The 18,700-nt window shown below is 42.5% G+C and overlaps 1 long non-coding RNA gene across 1 annotated transcript; it reads left to right on the top strand.

Moving 5' to 3' along the window:
• The first annotated feature begins 554 nt into the window (after nt 1-554).
• LOC308593121 lies at nt 555-3,907 on the top strand. Its single transcript, XR_014010748.1, has 2 exons — nt 555-848; nt 1,376-3,907. It is a non-coding gene; the product is annotated as an uncharacterized lncRNA (long non-coding RNA).
• Nucleotides 3,908-18,700: the final 14,793 nt, after the last annotated feature.

The following is an 18,700-nucleotide window of genomic DNA, read 5'->3' as shown; positions in this document are numbered from 1 at the left end:
CAAGAGAGAGCCGAGGGGAGGGGCCGGCGCCATCTTGGGAGAGGCGCCCGTCGAAGCCGGGGGGGTCGATGCGCTGCTGAAGGGGGAGTAAGGGTCGAAGCCCTCGCTGCTGGAGAAGGGGCGCACGGGAATGTGCTGGGGTTCACACGGGACGCCCTTCGAGCAAAGCCTTGGGTCATTCTCCCCTGAAGCTCTCTGGCCTCTACCCGCGCAATCCGAGCGGTTCAAAACCTTTCTTCTGCCTGAGGTGAAGGGCAGTGTGGATGCAGCACACCTCGCATTTCCGTGCACTGACACGGAGTGGGCTTCGCTTCGAGCCTGGAAAAGGGATTTCTCCCACTGCACCTGAGGCAGCAGCAGGATTGTCTTTGGTTACCTGGCATACGTAGGCAGCAAGGTCCTGCATCACCTGTGCTGCTCCCCAGCACTTGCCACTTCACTTTGCCCTAGAGTAGTATAAGGGGAATAATTTGGATATATTATCCGTTCATTGTAAAAGAGATTCGGAGGATCTAACACGCACAAACCATATGTGACTCCCCTCTATTTTAACTCGCCTTGCGTAACAAAAACGTTTTCACCAGATTGGGTTTTGATTGCTGTGTCCGTTGATGTTACGAATGTTGTTATGGCCTTTGATGAGTGCAATCAACATTTTGATGAGGAAGAAGATAATAAGGCTTTTTCTGTGCTTGTTGGAGCCGCTTGTGCCCACACATCTATTATTAGCACTGAGGATGGGGATGAACATGAAACACCTTGCCTATTAAGTCTTCAGTGCAATACTTTTCCTGATGGGAATTCGCCTCCACAAAGGCTTGACTGCTGTAGCACCTGGATATCTTTGGGTAGGTCTTGCTTAGAATGTGTTTGGAAGTGTTTTTTAGCACTTGGGTTTTAGGCTGCAAGTAAAATTTCCTCCGCACCAGCATTACTGCACTAGTCATGGACATAGCCAGGATTTTTGTTTTTTGGGGGGACAAAACCTCAGTTATTCTTTTTATTAACGGGGGCAGCTGCCCCTCCCTGCCCCCCTCTTGGCTAAGCCCCTGGCACTAGTACTGCAAAATATTTCGCTCCATCCTCCTAGGAAGTGCAGCCGGGAGAATCCGCACTGGTAGGTAGGCCACAGAAAGCCCCGAAACACTGAGGGGTTGAGCTATCCACAGTCCACTGAATCCCCAACATTGGGTCCATTGCTACACTAACTCCAAGTTGGCAAAACAATTTTCCTGTCCTCTTGCACTGAGCGGTGTAAGACGCAGGGCTGCAGATGCAGCAGTGACCCACCCATCCACTCCATTAAGCCTGGCCAGGGTTTGAATTGCCGTCCCAGTTTGTAGCATTTGTTTGTTTGTTTGTTTGTTTTCTGCAGGCTCAACTGGTGGACCTGAGTAATAACAGACTGCTGGACACTAAGGGCTTCCACACTTCGTCTTAAAAGTGAAGATAACAATAGCTTACCAGGTAAAGTAGGAGAGGTTGAATGTACAGAGAACTTTCTCTACTTTCGCCGTGTGTGTGTGTGTGTGTGTGTGTGTGAAATCTTCTCTAAGACCTGTGCAGAATTTGATGTGAGTTAAGACCTCATTCTGTCTCTCCTTTTGCAGCCAAGACAAGCATCTACAGTATTTCACATACATATATCCACATACTGTTATTTCTGAAGTGGGTTCCATTCAAAATGACTGCTGTTCCACACTTATTTGCTGGTTTACTTACTGTATCTGAATTATAGCCTTCTCATGAAGGGATAGATTGTGCTGTATCCCATAATACTACTCTTCCAAAAGTAGTAATACTGGGGTTGTTAATAGTTGGGATATATCTGGATTCAGACCTAATTCAGACCTTTCTGAAATTAAGAAGTCTAATAAGTTCGAATATATTGATCTTAATATTTATAGTGTTATGTCGTGGAATTGGTACAATGATAGTCCCTTTCCTCCAAAAAAAGTCTGAGTTCAACCTGGTTCATGGTATATGACAATAATTTGATTACCAAGTCAGTTGTCTTGGTGGTCCTCTTGCATTTGACATAAAGGAGGAGCCACTGTCACATCTATGTACAAAAGAAGGCTGTACATAAATACAAAAAATATTTAAGGGGCAAAACCCTACAGGGACCCTCCCCGCCCCCAAAAGGCACCCCAGTCCAATAAGAATTGAAAATGCTCAGTGGCCACAAAATGTTGACTAACTGGGGAAGGAATGGAAAATGGAGTGATAATGGGGTAGAGTATCGTGGAGGAAAGCATGGCTTACTGGAATACTGAACAGGAACCCTCCATACTTTAATATTTTGTTGCAGGTCCCACTTACAAACATTTAATATTCAAATTATTCATTTCAGTGCATGTTGTGGCAACCGCAGACACATGACACTGTGGTCTACAACCACAGTGACAAGCCACACACACACTGTGCCTCCAGTCTCAAACCACAGGCAACCCTCACACCACCAGATCCACAACACATATACCCATTATTCACCACTCATAAAGCAAAATTCTTAACAGAATAATAATAATAATTTTAATAAATAGAACATCTTTTTGATGATTGTGATCAGTGCTTGATTCTGACACTCTAGGAAAATGCAACCTTTCTTTCTCTACTAATTTATCTACCTAGCCTCAGTATTATTGAGCCTAAGCAGGGCTTCCTGTATCCCCTTGTTCCCACTAACTGATTTTGTCCTGGCCTTTCAGTGCCTTTATGTCGCTCAGTTGAGTTTTCATGCCTCCACCCCCCCAAAAAATCTGCCTTTCAACCTTTTCCCTAAAATGATTCATAAAAGTTTGCTTTATAATATTTCCCCTTGTGCTCGTCGTGACTCTGGTAATTTCATTTTCATTTTCCCTGTTCATTTTCTTTTCATTTTCATTTCCTCAAGCAGAATCTAAAGGAATGAGTTAAACGTTCTTTTTTCTGGGGGGGTGGGGGGATATGCATCTTGATGTTGGTGGTTCAAGTTTACTTTGTTTTTATGATTGTAATATATTCTTGTTATGGAATTTAACACTGCTCTTTGCACTGGGTTCTTTCACTGCTCATACAGCTACACTTTTTATTTCTGGGAAACTAAGTGCTTGAACTTCAAATCCAAACTGCATATCAAATGCAAGACAAATCTAATGAGCGATCAATTTTTGTTCTGCTTAATCCTCCAGCAGAAAGTGGTGGCTGGGCTGCCTAAACCAGATGTTCTCATAGTTACTTCTATTTTCAAGCTTCAGGCTGTGAGTATCACTCTTATGTAGCCAAAAGGACACCACCTACATACAAGAAGTGGGGTATCAGCAGGCTCAGAGGAACCCAGAGTACAGTTCAATGAGAAAGAATGATGTATGCTCAGTAGTCATGGAATGCTCACTGTACATTGGGGAGAAATATGGAAACCTGTTTGGGGGAAATGGAATGGAATGGAGAGTTTTGAACAGAAGCAGTCCATGTAGCAACATTAATTATTATTAATAATTGTTAACATTATTAAAAAGCATTAAAAGCAAGAGTAGAACTACAATAAAACATACAAAATTAATCAACATTACATTGTGCAAATGATGTCACTTCTATTATGTTCTAGTGGCCTGCTGCAACAGCTAAGTCTTACTGAACATATGGTAGCGTGGAAGACAATGTGATCTCTTCAGGGAAGGAGTTCCATAGCCTTGCAATGTCCCCCTGAGCCATATTGCCTGAGGACAACACAAGTGAAGCATCCCCTGCATAACTTAGGCTGGCTAGTTCTAGGCTGGGTTCTCCTTGAGTCCTAAGTCATGTATGACTTTGCAAGCTGTTTGCAGTTCCCACTTGTAACAGTTTACAATTAATTACATATTCACATAACTTCAGTTTGTATAAGAACTTCTTTCTCATAAAGCGCAGAAATTCAAAAGCCTTATATTAGATGCCTCACAGTTTTGCTTTTTTCTGATCTTATGCTCTCTTCCGTTTCACTTCTCTTCCAACTTCCTTTGATGGTTTCCTTTTGAAAGCTCTCAATCGGCAAGATAAAACGCTCTTTCAGCCTTATATAAACACTTCCACCAGCACACCACTTAGTTGACTGTGCCTTAAATTTTACAAAGCTCATAAGAGCATGGTGCCATGAATATGGTTATTTTTATGTCGGTGATTTAGAGATCAGCCTTCTTGAGACTGGGATATAGTTGTTTCACGCACTTCATCTCCTATTATGTTTCCTTCCACCACCACCACCACACCTTTTTAACTATGTTTATCAAAGTAGTTTATTGGATACAACAGAAGATATGCAAAACATAAATTCAGCTTTAAAAGTCAAGCCAAAAAAATCACATCATAGCATATCAATTACACAGCTTTTGGCAACAGCATACTCTTTACCATGCTTTTTAACATCTATATGAAGCCGCTGGGAGAGATCATAAGGGGGTTTGGGCTGGGTGTTCATCAGTATGCAGATGATACCCAGCTCTACCTCTCTTTCAAATCAGAACCAGTGAAGGTGGTGAAGGTCCTGTGTGAGTGCCTGGAGGCGGTTGAAGGATGGATGGCGGCTAACGGATTGAGGTTGAATCCTGACAAGACAGAAGTACTGTTTTGGGGGGACAGAGGGTGGGTGGGTTTGGGGGACTCCTTGGCCCTGAATGGGGCAACTGTTCCCCTGAAGGAGCAGGTGTGCAGCCTGGGAGTCAGTTTGGACTCACAGCTGTCCATAGAGGCGCAGGTCAATTCTGTGTCCAGGGCAGCTGTCTACCAGCTCCATCTGGTACACAGGCTGAGACCCTACCTGCCCGCGGACTGTCTCGCCAGAGTGGTGCATGTTCTAGTTATCTCCAGCTTGGATTACTGCAACACGCTCTACGTGGGGCTACCTTTGAAGGTGACCCGGAAACTACAACTAATTCAGATTGCGGCAGCTAGACTGGTGACTGGGAGTGGCCGCCAAGACCACATAACACCTGTCTTGAAAGACCTACATTGGCTCCCAGTATGTTTCCGAGCACAATTCAAAGTGTTGGTGCTGACCTTTAAAGCCCTAAAAGGACTCTGCCCAGTATACCTGAAGGAGCGTCTCCACCCCCGTCGTTCAACCTGGACACTGAGGTGCAGCGCCAAGGGCCTTCTGGCGGTTCCCTCATTGTGAGAAGCGAAATCACAGGGAACTAGGCAGAGGGCCTTCACGGTAGTGGCGCCCACCCTGTGGAACGCCCTCCCATCAGATGTCAAAGAAATAAACAACTATCCGACATTTAGAAGACATCTGAAGGCAGCCCTGTTTAAGGAAGTTTTTAATGTTGATGTTTTAATGTATTTTTAATCTTTTGTTGGAAGCCACCCAGAGTGGCTGGGGATGGGTGGGGTATAAATAATAAATTATTATAAATTATTATTTCCACTGATCCAGAAAATAGAAAAATAGAACAATATAAAAGAGGATCAAATAAAATCAGAATGGAAATATTCAGCAGTTATTTGTTTTATGATTTAAACTTTGTGTTTGTGTGCACCCCCACAAAAAAATGTATTTTTCAAACTTCAACCTGGATATTTATCACAGGATGAAATATCTGCAGAAACTCCAATTTCATTGTTTTATGTGTCACCACCCACATTGAGGTGGTGGTGGTGGTGGTTGCATTTTGCATAATCAGTGGCTTCATTCATTTAAAAGCAATTGTTTCATTGTAATTTTATAGAAGTTTCCCCATCAGTACTGATGTACTATATTACAATACTAATTTAGTGGCAACATTGTGCACTTCTAACCAATATTGCAGAAGAGTCCAGTGAACAATAAACTTCTGTAGAAATGAACAAAATGTGCCTCAATTCAAGATACTGATAAAGAGGAAGATTCACTATTTGAGACAAGTGTTTGAACTTATCAAACTCCATGGCACTGAAAGCAGAAAGATGATGTAACATTTTGCGTAATTTTGCTGAAAATCCTTGAATCATTTCTTCATAATACATTTCAGAAAATAACACTATTTTATAAATAGCCATCTGTTTCTCCCATTTAAACCACGTAAGTAAAGTAAAGTATCCCTAACACTCCAGTTTCATTAAGCTTTCTTAGGTAAAACAAATTCTAAAGGTGTTACTATCTTATTACTATCTTGCAGCCAAAGCAGCACAAAGTTTTGTAGCACTTTGGAGACTTAACAATTTGTACAAGCAAATAAAGACTAATGAGGTTATTTACAATCAACCGGTGTATAATTTTTATGAAATAAATAAAAACAATAAAGCAAATTGCTTATGCTTTCATGGACAAGCCCACTTTGCCAGGTGAGTGAAGTGAAGTGAAATCTAAGTTGGCAAGTGCATAAAGGAGAAAATTGTACTGTGGGAGCTGAATGGCAGTGAGATGCAAATGTCATTAGTAAACTGGCATAAAGCCATACAGTAAAAGGTGGTTGAATCCCAAATTTCATCTCCATCATTTCTGTTACTTAACAGAATATGATCTGAGCTGGCCCAATATATTTTGCCACTTGGAGCAAAGGTGTTCCACCTCCCATCTGCCATCGAGGCAATTTGGTCTTATTTCAGCACTGCTGACAAGAGAGAGTCCTCCACAGGATTTGAGAGTAGCAGGCTAGCTTAAGAGGGTGCAGGGCAGGCCACGTGGTATATGTAGATCTCCCTTCTAACTTTACTCACTGGCTTCTCTGCTTCCTGCTTCCTGCTCACTGCCTGCTCCAATGCTGCAGTGCAGCACCATTGTGCAACACATGAATGGAGGAGCACATGACCTGGGCTGGTTGCCTCTGTCTGCCTGACTGCTTGCTTGCATAGGCAACTTTCCTAACAGTGTGAGGTCAGAGCATGTCATTTTAGGGGGTGGGTCTTATTTTTTGCAAATATCTTCAGTGAGAGGTATTAAAAATATGTTGGGGGGGGTAAGGAATTCAAATCTGCTTTTTTTGTGAATAGACAACATTTAGCTTGGTAAGTCGACATTTGATGAAGAAGCACATAAACTATTCATGGAGAAACAAAGAATTTTAATTTTACCTTTTGAAAGTGTCAGGTAATATAAAATATGTATAATATATACCGTAAATGAAAAAATATTAATATATAATATGACTGCAAGTACAGTGGTACCTAAGGTTAAGAACTCAATTCGTTCTGGAGGCCGTTCTTAACCTGAAACTGTTCTTAACCTGAGGTACCACTTTAGCTAATAGGGCTTCCTGCTGCCGCCGCCGCACAATTTCTGTTCTTAACCCAAGGTACTATTTCTGGGTTAGTGGAGTCTGTAACCTGAAGCGTCTGTAACCCGAGGTACCACTGTACTTGGCAATCATTTATAATTATTTCTATGCAATTTTACATACATATTATTTACCAAGCAAAACTACCATTATATTAATGTAACCAAAATATCTTTGAATGCCCAAGTCATGTTGCAAACTTTTTAGCACCCCTCATTTTTTGCAGTTTGAAAGTTGAAAAATTCAACACACCTTACTGTGAGGTGGTTTGGGAAATGTGACCAGGCAAAACAGAAAGCCCAGCCTGTAACAGGAAAGCATCACTGCCACTAAGATACCAGTTCAGGAAAATGGCAATACCTGTAAGGAGGAACCCATAGAGAAATGACTAGGGACAGCCACCATGTCCTTCAGCATCTACCGCATGAGGAAGCCCTCTCAATATGCCTCCAAGAGTACAGCAAGACCCAGGTATGAGAGCTCTTGTTCTAGATAACATGAAGTATTTTGGTTTTGTAGCTTTCCTCAATGGAGGCTAACACAAACTAAGAACATGCTAGGTAAGCAGTTTATCTTCTGATATATCTGTGAGTTCAACCAAGCACCCTTGCAAAATGGTCTGGTTTAGCACCTCATAATAGTCTAGCATCCTGTATGATCTTAGATTATTCCCTCAGGTGCAGTTCTTCAAGTTATTAATGTTATTCTTAAGAACACACTCACTTTTTTAAATCCACTTTCCTGTACCACTACCCCGCCTACATTTTCTCAGTGAGCACAGTCATTTGTTGTTTTTGTCCAGAGAAATTAACTGCATCACCATTTCAGCCGTCACACTCTCATTGATTGCCTTAGAATCTAGCTTGGAATTTCTGCCATATTATCAAGTTCCTTTTCGCCTCCTGTATTTGGGGCAGCCTTTTTAGGTTCAATGCCTACATCAGAAACTGAAGCTATGTCTGATGAATTAAGGGAATCCTAAAAGTTTTGACTTACTGGCAGCAAGATCTTTGGTCAGATCTCAGCAGGGCTCTTCTAAAGTTAATCATTTGCATCCTGTAACAAATAACCAAGGTGGTTGTATATGTGTGGTGAACTATAAATCATAGGTCAGAGTGTGACCAGTACTGGCTTAACTCAGATTGTGTTGGATTTGAAAAAGTAAGGCTGTGATCAATCATCCAGCAGGTCTTATCAGCATATATACAGCTACATTGAGACTTCCTCACTCATTTCTGTTCATAGAGAACTGCTGCTGCATTTCACACAGACTGCTTCCCTTCAAGGGAGAGAACAGCGAGCCCTTGTGTATGCAAGGGACTTGGGACTGTGGCCAAGGTCCAATGTACTTACATCTACTATTTGTGCCAGAAATTGTGTTTGCAAGCACAACTGACTTGCTCATTTGCTGGAACAAGGAACTATCTCAGAAATGAGCTCAAGAAGTCACACGAATTATCCCAATCAACAATTTATGTCACATTTCCAAACTCAGCCTATATCAATAACATTGTCAGTAGAACTTCCTCGCCCATACATGTTACTGCTCCTAATGTATTTCAATGCTCTAAATCTGTGAGAAGGCTTCAGCTAATGTATCTCCTGCCCTGGTCCTCAACCCTGACCAATGGCCATGCTGGTTGAGGCTGATAGGACTTGGATTCCACCCACATCTGCAAAGCCACAGGTTGCCCATCACTGATAACGATATAAAGGGCCTTTGGACAGAAGGGGAAATTATTGGCGAAAAGAGTGTGGTGGGTAACTGATTCTGTATGCCTTCTGTTTCCTTAGAAATATTTTCATAACATCCAAGAAAAATGAGCATAGTCTCTCAGGAAGAATATGTTCAGCAGGCACACATATGGTGTTTGGTTAGAAGAAGGAAAGACAAACAGGTCTGAATTTAGAACAATCCAATTAGTATAAGCTTCTCAAACGTCCATACTTCCAACTGCTGGCATTTGTCTAAAGGTGCACCAAAAAACCCAAAAAAAAATCTTACAGGGAAAGTACTTTGATATGAATAAGATGCAACCCACATGTGAGTGTAAATCTAAAAACAAATGTATGTAAATGTATGTGTGTAATATGAGACTGTACACAGGATGCACTCGTTTCCTATGCTGACATATTCTCCATATATTGGTTTTTCCAATTGTAGTATAGCTAAAATGCTCATTATGGTAGGCTATACATTCTATGCACACTGCCTCGTTGCTTGTATGATTTCCCCCCTTCATGAAAGACAGACAGATTGAGGAAATCCCATTCCTTGGTTCATACAGTTCACCAGATAGCCTTGTGCCAATCCCAATCTTTTAGCCTAATTTACATCTCGGGATTGGCGTGGTGATAACTCCCATACACCTACCTCAGATCTGCATCCAGACAGGATAGACTAAGATTAAAAGGGAAACTCTGCCCTGTCAGATGTTGTGGACTCCAGCTACCACAGCCAGTATGGTCAGTAATCAGGGGTAATGGGAGTTGGGAGTTTGAATGTGAAGTTCATAATTTGCCCTAGTAAACAAGGGAGTTATGTACAAAGATAAACTGTCTAAATGGATTTCAGTTAGCAACAGAAGACCGGTGAATGCAATTTAGTATGTGAAGGATGTAAGCATAGTCCACAAATAATGTCAAAGGAAAATCAAAATAACACTTTACATGAATTAATTTTGGGATAAAAGAAAATATAAGAAGCTGTGTATACAAGAGGCAAAAATTGGAACACAGTGATTGCGGGAGAAAATGTGAAGCAATCAGGTAAAGTAGCGTTTATGTAAGATTGCAGCATGCATGATTAAAATTCAATGCACTCTAGCCACGAACCCACCTAAACTCCAACAACCTTCTAGTTAAGGTTTATACACTGCACGCTGCATAGCAGATAGAAATAAAGGTTAAGGAAGACAGGTTGATCCCCATGTGAAATTTTGTATAAATCAGCCCAATATAAGACCCAAGAAAAAAAAATTCAGTGGAAATGAGAATATTTAAAAATAGAGGGGTGAAATCTTTACAGGGAATAAATTAAGTAAGGAGAAGGGGAAAGCAACATAAAAATTAAACTTATTCAAAGCTGCCTGTAGGCCAAAGCCCAGAAAAAAAAATCACAAGCCGTTCAGAGAAGTTAAAAGGAAAACCCCAAGCATTAAAAAACTTAATCCAACCTGTACAAAGGGCTATGGAAAGCTCAGCATAGATGCACCTAACCCCATGGAAAACAACTTCAAACGGCAAGAATGAGATATAAAAGCAAAGCTTTCTTTGAAACGTGAATTTGAAAAATAAACTTCGCTTTGTGTCGCTGCAACTGATGAGCTCCAAAGAACTTATCACTGTATGTATCTAACTCTGTATATTATTCACACTATAGGCCATTCTAGCATAGCTTGAATAGTGGCCATTTATCCATCCTTCCCTCTCATTTCAAAATCCAGAGGCCCAGTCTGAGAAAAATACCTGTCCTCTCTCCTGCAACAGGCAACAAGACAACAGTTTGTGAGCTACTGTACTGTACTGAACCAAAGATCTTCCATGCCATTGATGGCATGGACTCCCCCAATATAAGAGTAGACCTACAACATCTGGAGGACCACATGTTCTCCATCCCTAGTGTAAGGCACACAACACCGAACAATTTAGCTGGTTCAGAAACATATTTGTCTTTTTCTTCAGATGCATGCAGCCGAAATTGTGCTTTTGTTAAATTGTGCAGTGGGACATAAGATATACAAAAGCATATTTACCTAAGTTTTAGCACAGAGAACATCTGTTGAGGAAACGTCTTGAATTATGTTTCCAGGGAAGCAGCCAGACATTTAAATCTGAGAATGGAGCCCTTTTAACAGTATGAATTGTCTTGACTGGTTCTGTAAACAAATATGCCAAGTAGCATTGGCATCTTTTAGTCACTAGAAAATGAGCAATTATGTCTTAATTACTCCCCTACCCCTGTATTCTTGCATTCCTCACATGCTTGTTGAAGGATGACAGACTCAGCTGAATGAAGATGGATGGTTGAGCATATTATTATACTATGATGACTGTAATGAAGATCAAAACCATAATACACCGTATTTTTCGCTTTATAAGACACACTTTTTCCCCTCCAAAAATTAAGGGGAAATGTGTGTGCGTCTTATGGAGCGAATGCAGGCTCCATGGCTTCAGCAAAAGCAACACAAAGCCTCCGAAGCGCAGTGAGAGCGCTCCCGCCATGCTTGGGAGGCTTCAGGCAGCTATCCCTGAAGCCTGGAGAGTGAGAGGGGTTGGAGTGCACCAACCTTTCGCTGAAGCCAGGAGAGCAAGAGGGATCATTGCGCACTGATCCCTCTTGCTCTCCTGGCTTGGCTTCGCTGGAGAGGAGCTGTGCAGCTTTCCCTCTCACGCAGTGCCCCTTCAGCGAAGCGGGAAGAGAAATGGCAGGGGCTCAGTTTCTCCTGCCGCTTCCCTGAAGGGGCGCTGCGCAGAGAGGGATAGGTTTTTTTTCCTTGTTCTCCCCCTCTAAAACTAGGTGCTTCTTATGGTTGGGTGCATCCTATAGAGCGAAAAATACGGTATATATTTTTTAAGAAAAGGATAGTATTGTGCTGAAGATAATCAAATGTTTTTACTTTCCAAATGCATGTTTTAATTAAACACTGCTAGCAGAGAAAGCACAGAGGCTTTTACATATGTGGCTCCGGGGGGGGAAAGAGATGAACGATGACAGCGTTGCCAGAGGAAGTGAAGTGGGCAGGCTGACTCACTCCAACAGAAGGGGCTGATGAGTTAATGAATGAACTAAGGAGGTACATCCTCACCTGTCACATGCTGCCTACAATGCAATCTAATCTAATGGGAGTTCTATACATCACTCTCAGAAAAGAAGCAGAATGTTTTATTTACGGGTAGAGCAGCACACCTTCCAATCTCACAGCTCTGTTGTTGAATATGATAAGATTGTCGTGGCATTTCCTCTCCCCCCCCCCCCCAGCATACTGTATGCAAAATGAGAGGCAATGCCTGAGTACGCTATTGGGTTTTAGCATATTACCATATGACCTCTATGACCATATAATTGCACATGGTGATTGCAAGCTGTTGTAACTGCTTACATCCTGTTTACTTATTTCTCAGCATTCTCTCTCTCCCTCTCCTCTGCTTACCACACCACATTTGCTTCCTGACATCACAACAGATGACATCCTTTTGTCTTTTGCAGCTACATATCTTCCTATAGCTGGATTTTACACACGTGCTAAATGTTCTCCATTAGCACTGGAATGTTTTGTCTGCTTTCCCTCAGTATTATATAGGATCCACATACCTTCCACCATTTATTTCTCAAGCCAAGCTAGTTTTGTGGAGGGTCGGAGCACACAGAGAGCTGCAATTCTACAGTCAGGCTGTTTGTGCTTGCAGCTCAGTATTGGCTAAAGCAGCAGCATCTAGCCTCTGGCCCTCCAGATACAGTGGTACCTCGGGTTACATACGCTTCAGGTTACATACACTTCAGGTTACAGACTCCGCTAACCCAGAAATAGTACCTCGGGTTAAGAACTTTGCTCCAGGATAAGAACAGAAATCGTGCTCGGGCGGCGCAGCAGCAGCAGGAGGCCCCATTAGCTAAAGTGGTGCTTCAGGTTAAGAACAGTTTCAGGTTAAGAACGGACCTCTGGAACGAATTAAGTACTTAACCCGAGGTACCACTGTATTGTTGGTTTGCAGCTCACATTGTTCCCGAGTGAGGTAGTCGGTGTGTGTAGTTTCACAGAACAAGTGATACGATTATTCTCTTGCATCAGCTAGTGTTTCCACAATGTTGGAAGTGGGCTTTTGAGTTATACAAAATTAGCTGTCAGGCATCAGCTGTCAAAGCAACGTATTTGATTTCACATGCACAGCCCAATGCTATCCCAGTAAGGCCGAGCCTTTTCTAAAAGTAAGTGCATACTTCCTGGCTTAATTTTCTCACCACCTTGCCCTGTTGCAATTTGTTATGCTTCATTTATGAGTGATCATGTACAGTAACTGGAAGGGCAGCATCCACTTATCATTGCCCCTGGTTAAATTTCCTACCCCCCCCCCCCCCCGTGATTTTAAAAAGCAGGCTGGCCATATCATACTTTTTATTTTTGCTTGGAGCACAAATGGAAGAGGAAGAGGCCTGCATCACTGAAAAACTTGCACCCAGCATCTTGGACATTTGCCTCTCCAATAAAATAACTACCCCATGCTTTATCAAAGACAGTCAAAGCTGCCTCCCTGATGACCAGCACAGCATGCTAGTAATTCATCAGACTTATCTCTCCCAGCATTGGTCACTGGTGGGTTTTGAACAGCCGCTCGGTCTCAACTTGATCTCAGCTGTGTTACACCAGTAGCACAACACCCATCACATCATTGCCTTGTTAAAAGTTGTTAAAGTTTAACAGAAGGACAAGCAAAAGTCTAAAAAGCTACCTTATACATCTCAGACACTTTGCTATCTCTAATATGTACTTAGTGTCTGACTTAGTACTGTGTCCAGTTCTGGGCACCACAGTTCAAGAAGGACACTGACAAACTGGAACGTGTCCAGAGGAGGGCAACCAAAATGGTCAAAGGCCTGGAAACAATGCCTTATGAGGAACGGCTAAGGGAGCTGGGCATGTTTAGCCTGGAGAAGAGGAGGTTAAGGGGTGATATGATAGCCATGTTCAAATATATAAAAGGATGTCACATAGAGGAGGGAGAAAGGTTGTTTTCTGCTGCTCCAGAGAAGCGGACACGGAGCAATGGAGCCAAACTACAAGAAAGAAGATTCCACCTAAACATGAGGAAGAACTTCCTGACAGTAAGAGCTGTTCGACAGTGGAATTTGCTGCCAAGGAGTGTGGTGGAGTCTCCTTCTTTGGAGGTCTTTAAGCAGAGGCTTGACAACCATATGTCAGGAGTGCTCTGATGGTGTTTCCTGCTTGGCAGGGGGTTGGACTCGATGGCCCTTGTGGTCTCTTCCAACTCTATGATTCTATGATTCTAGTGTACCACACAGTCTGTGGTACAGGTCTTTCAGATTTTTTTGTTAACTAGAGATGCCAGTGAAGAAACTTTTCCTGCATGCATACAACACGCTTTACTATTGCTACTGTGTTTTGGCCTCTACCATGAAAACAGTGGTAGCGAACCACAAGGAAGGGTGAGCATATATGGGGGGGGGGGGGGATAAGATGGAGCCCATGTTCCACTTCTGGGTTAAAAACTAGATCTCCACATTGTAAGAGAAAGGTTGAAGGTTATTGTTACACTGAGTAGGAGTGTAATCTAAATGCTTCATTTGCTGTTCTGTAAAATTCTCACTCTACACCAATAAAATGCATGCCAGCTTGTGTTTTGCAAGCTGTGTACACATTACAAGTTTAGAATGCAGGTAGGTCATTCCTTTTCTCAATTTGGAACAATGTTGGTTTTGAGGGAAAGAGTATTTCATTAGAAACAAGATAGGCATGGATTGTGGCTAATAGTCATGTGTACACCACTTCCCAAGCCAGCAGGAAGAGCATACTGAAAGCAAAGTGAAGGGGCCTAAATCATACCTGGTGCAGTCAAAACATTTGGACACCTGTAGTTTCCTGTTTGGAGTATTTTAAAAAAACCTCTATGGAACACCTTTCCAGATTTAGCTACCAGTAGACCTGTAACATGCACTGATGTCATCTTTTGAAGGAATTTTAATATTTAGGCTACAATCCCAACCAATCTAAGGGACGCGGGTGGCGCTGTGGGTTAAACCACTGAGCCTAGGGCTTGCCATTCAGAAGGTTGGCGGTTCAAATCCCCGTAACGGGGTGAGCTCCCGTTGCTGGGTCCCAGCTCCTGCCAACCTAGCAGTTCGAAAGCATATCAAAGTGCAAGTAGATAAATAGGTACCACTCCAGCAGGAAGGAAAGCGGTGTTTCTGTGCGCTGCTCTGGTTTCACCAGAAATGGCTTAGTCATGCTGGTCACATGACCCGGAAGCTGTCTGCAGACAAATGCCGGCTTCCTCAGCCAGTAAAGCGAGATGAGCGCCGCAACCCCAGAGTCGTTCGCGACTGGACTTAACTGTCAGGGGTCCTTTACCTTTACCCAACCAATCTGCAAGGATTATAATATGACCCACCTATTTGTGAGCCTGCATTAGGGGGAAAGAAAATGATACAGGGTTAATTTCTAGCCCAATGCGTTTTCTCATCTAAAAGCATTTTGAAAGCGATTTTGGACAAAAACAACAACTATACTTAAATAATAATAAAAAGTTCAACAACGTAGACCAGCCAAAAAAGTTTTAAACAGTTCTGAAGTTAAAATAACAGCTACGGAAGTACTTGCTTCTGCTGGCAATATTGTTAATGATATTGAAGAGATCAACAACATTAAAAAACAGTCCTTCAGGGAGACCAAATGCACACATGGCTTGAGGGCAGGGTGTCAATGGCATCCTTCAGAATACATCCTCTTTCAAACTAGCGGTGTGCCACATGAAAGAAACACATCCCTATGCACCTATGAGCCCCAGTGAGACTTGCCTAGAGGATGCACAGGGGATACTGCTGTACATCCCACTGAGTTCAAAGAAACTTGCTCCCAAATAAATGAGTACAATAAATATGCATAGGATCGCACTGCAAGTGTACATTTCTTTTCTTTTCACTATAGACACTTGAAGAGTGGGAAACCAATCCAGCTGAGGCCCTCGCTATTCCATAATGTCAGGAAAGCTCTTCCTCTCAAATCGACCAGGATTAGCACATTCCAAACAACGTAGAATAAGCAGTCAAATATCTCCTGCAATTAGCCATTTCAATGAGATACAAATCATTATGCAACAATGCATTAAAGCACTGGTCCGCAAAGCGCAGCTTGTAATGGCCTTCACATTAAGTTGTTATTTTGGGATTTTCCAAGTTTCCTTCAGTGCAATAGGCCCTCTGATTGAAACTGCAGTAGGATCTTCCGCTTAGACAAATTCATTATGTGGCACGTTGTTCACTAAAAGCACTGGATGCTGTTACACAACAAAGCAGCTGTGGGGATTAATCCTGATTAAAGTGGGGGGGGGGGAGGCGAGAGGGGGATTACATGCAGAATTTCATTCAACAACTCAACGATAGCTACAAAGAAGTAACGTGGAGAAACAGATAGATGACTGGGTGAATTGTGTTATACAGAACTGAGATATTTTGTGCATCTGGGGCTTTGCTACAAACTGTGTACTACTGCTCATTTGCAAGATGCAAGGGCACCAATTCTTCCCTCCACCCCTCCTATTGTGACACTACCTTCAAATCACTATGGGTAGCTTACATATGAAGAAGGGGCAGCCTTGCTGCAGGAGCAAGTGCGCTTGGTCCCAGGAAGCTTCCAGCCCATTTAGGAGAAAGAAAGAAATTACTTTCCTTATATATTTTTGTAAATAACATATGGACCATGGGCCAGGTTATGGTGTAGTCAAGTGCTGGCGAGCCTGTGGTGTGCCAGAAGTTGTTGAACTACAATTCCCAATACCTTGCTTGAACCATTTGCTATTCTGGCCAGAGCTGGTGGGACTTGGAATCCCACAACTTCTGAAGAAGTTTGGCCTAAACACACATGATGGAACAGGTGGCAAAGCTCTGCAGGCCTGGCTCTGGTGAATGCCTGGATTGGAGAGGGATGTGCTTAATTGGCAGAACACATGCTTGGCATGCGAAAGGTCCCTGGCATCTCCATGTAGACTCGGGAGAGACTCCTGCCTCAAGCTCTTCGCTAGAAGGACCAATGGTTTGATTCAGTATCAGGCAGCTTCCTATATTAAGACCACCTGGGAGTTGCAAACAGCAGGGTAACTTTTTTAAATGAATGGATATGTTCAAGCTGATGCACAAGGCAGTGGAGATTCCCAAACACTGCAATACAAGTTAGAGGCATATTGGCCTGGTTCGCTCAACATAGTAGGCCACATGCAAGCTGCTAGAGAGGAGCTCACAGCTGCTTTGTTCCTTTTCCCAGTCTTTTTTTTACTCCTGAACCAGGAGAGCAAGTTTTCCCCCTCCCCTTGGCTTCAGCTCATGGTTAGTGAGGACAGAGCTTAACCACAAGCCTGGATTTGGACAGCAAGCTAAGTCAAACCCTGTCTTAGCTCAGCATGGCATTAGAATAAAAGAGACATGCATCTGTGAGCCCCTCTCCGGGAGCCCAAAGATTCATGCAGTCCCAATAAGCCAGAGGGCTTTCAAAAAAATAAATATTTATTTCCATTTGTTTGGCTTACTTTGTCAAGCAAACCAGGTTACTATGACACAATTATCTTGACCAGTGGCTGCCAATGGTGTTTTATTGAGATTATTTTGGTTTCTAAAAAATATCACCCCAACTTCTAATTAAGACTAGTGAATCAAATTGCAGGACTGGAACTTCAGCATTGTGACTCACACTGCCTATGCAAAGGACAACACGGTTAGAAAATGTGATGTTGCAGTGTTTCATTCTTCCACCCTTACGCCAACAAATACCTAGGCATTTACATCCAAAAGTACTTTCCTTACTTCTGTACTGTTACATTGCAAAGAATGATGCAAAACATTGTTTCACCATTAGGAAGATCGCATTAGGTTAGTCATATATGAATATCCAAGCACTCATTTAGCTCTGGTTTCTACATACATGTAAGCCATACTCAGCAGACACACCCTGGGTAGAGAAAAATAAGAGATTATATATTGCTGTAACACTCAGAAGAACAAACCCCGTAGATGTCAAGAGTAACGTCTTTAAAGAGGAGTCATATGACTATCAGTGCTCATGAACTCTTGCATTGTTTGCACTGAGGAAACAGTTAAAAGGCATAATGTGGCTGTTAAGAGTCAATTGAAGAATGTGACCGACATATTGTTCAAGTAAAATGTTTGAGAAGGCTCCCCTCTTGTCCTCCTCTTTAACAACCTTCTGACAGATGGTTGCACAGCCATCAGCAAATGCTCAATTAAGGGTTTACTTTTAAGATATTTGTTTTCACTATTAAATAAATTTAGCAATCCCATTTGGGGGACTTTTATCCACTGTCTGATTGGAACGTTTTGCATTACTTCCAAATGCCCTGTCTGTGAAAGCAGCTACCTCAGGACAGGTCCAATGCACATAAGTGGTACATCCCAACGTTTTGGCAGCTTCTCCAGAAGTTGTCTCCTTTTTAAAATCTTGTTTTTTGTCATTTTTGTGATTTTGTTTTTATCTGTTGCTAGCCACAAAAGGAAAGGCAAGACACGATTTAAATAAACAAATAGCTAGCCAGGGTGTTCAACAAAAGCAGCACATATGCCAGGGAAAAGAGCCCTAGGAATTTGCTCCCCTGCCAGCGATCAGAAGCCCAGCCAGTGTGGTGCAGTGAAGAGTGATGGACATCAATGGGGAGACTTGGGTTCAAATCCTGGTTTAGCCAATAAGTTTACTCTGTGATACAAGATCAGTCTAACTCTCCTAACATGGTTGTTGTGCGCG

The sequence above is a fragment of the Podarcis bocagei genome, assembly GCF_964188305.1.
Source record: "Podarcis bocagei genome assembly, chromosome: 8".
NCBI lineage: Eukaryota > Metazoa > Chordata > Lepidosauria > Squamata > Lacertidae > Podarcis > Podarcis bocagei.
The sequence above is the reverse complement of the archived record's forward strand: the minus strand, read 5'-3'. Positions and strand labels throughout refer to the sequence as shown.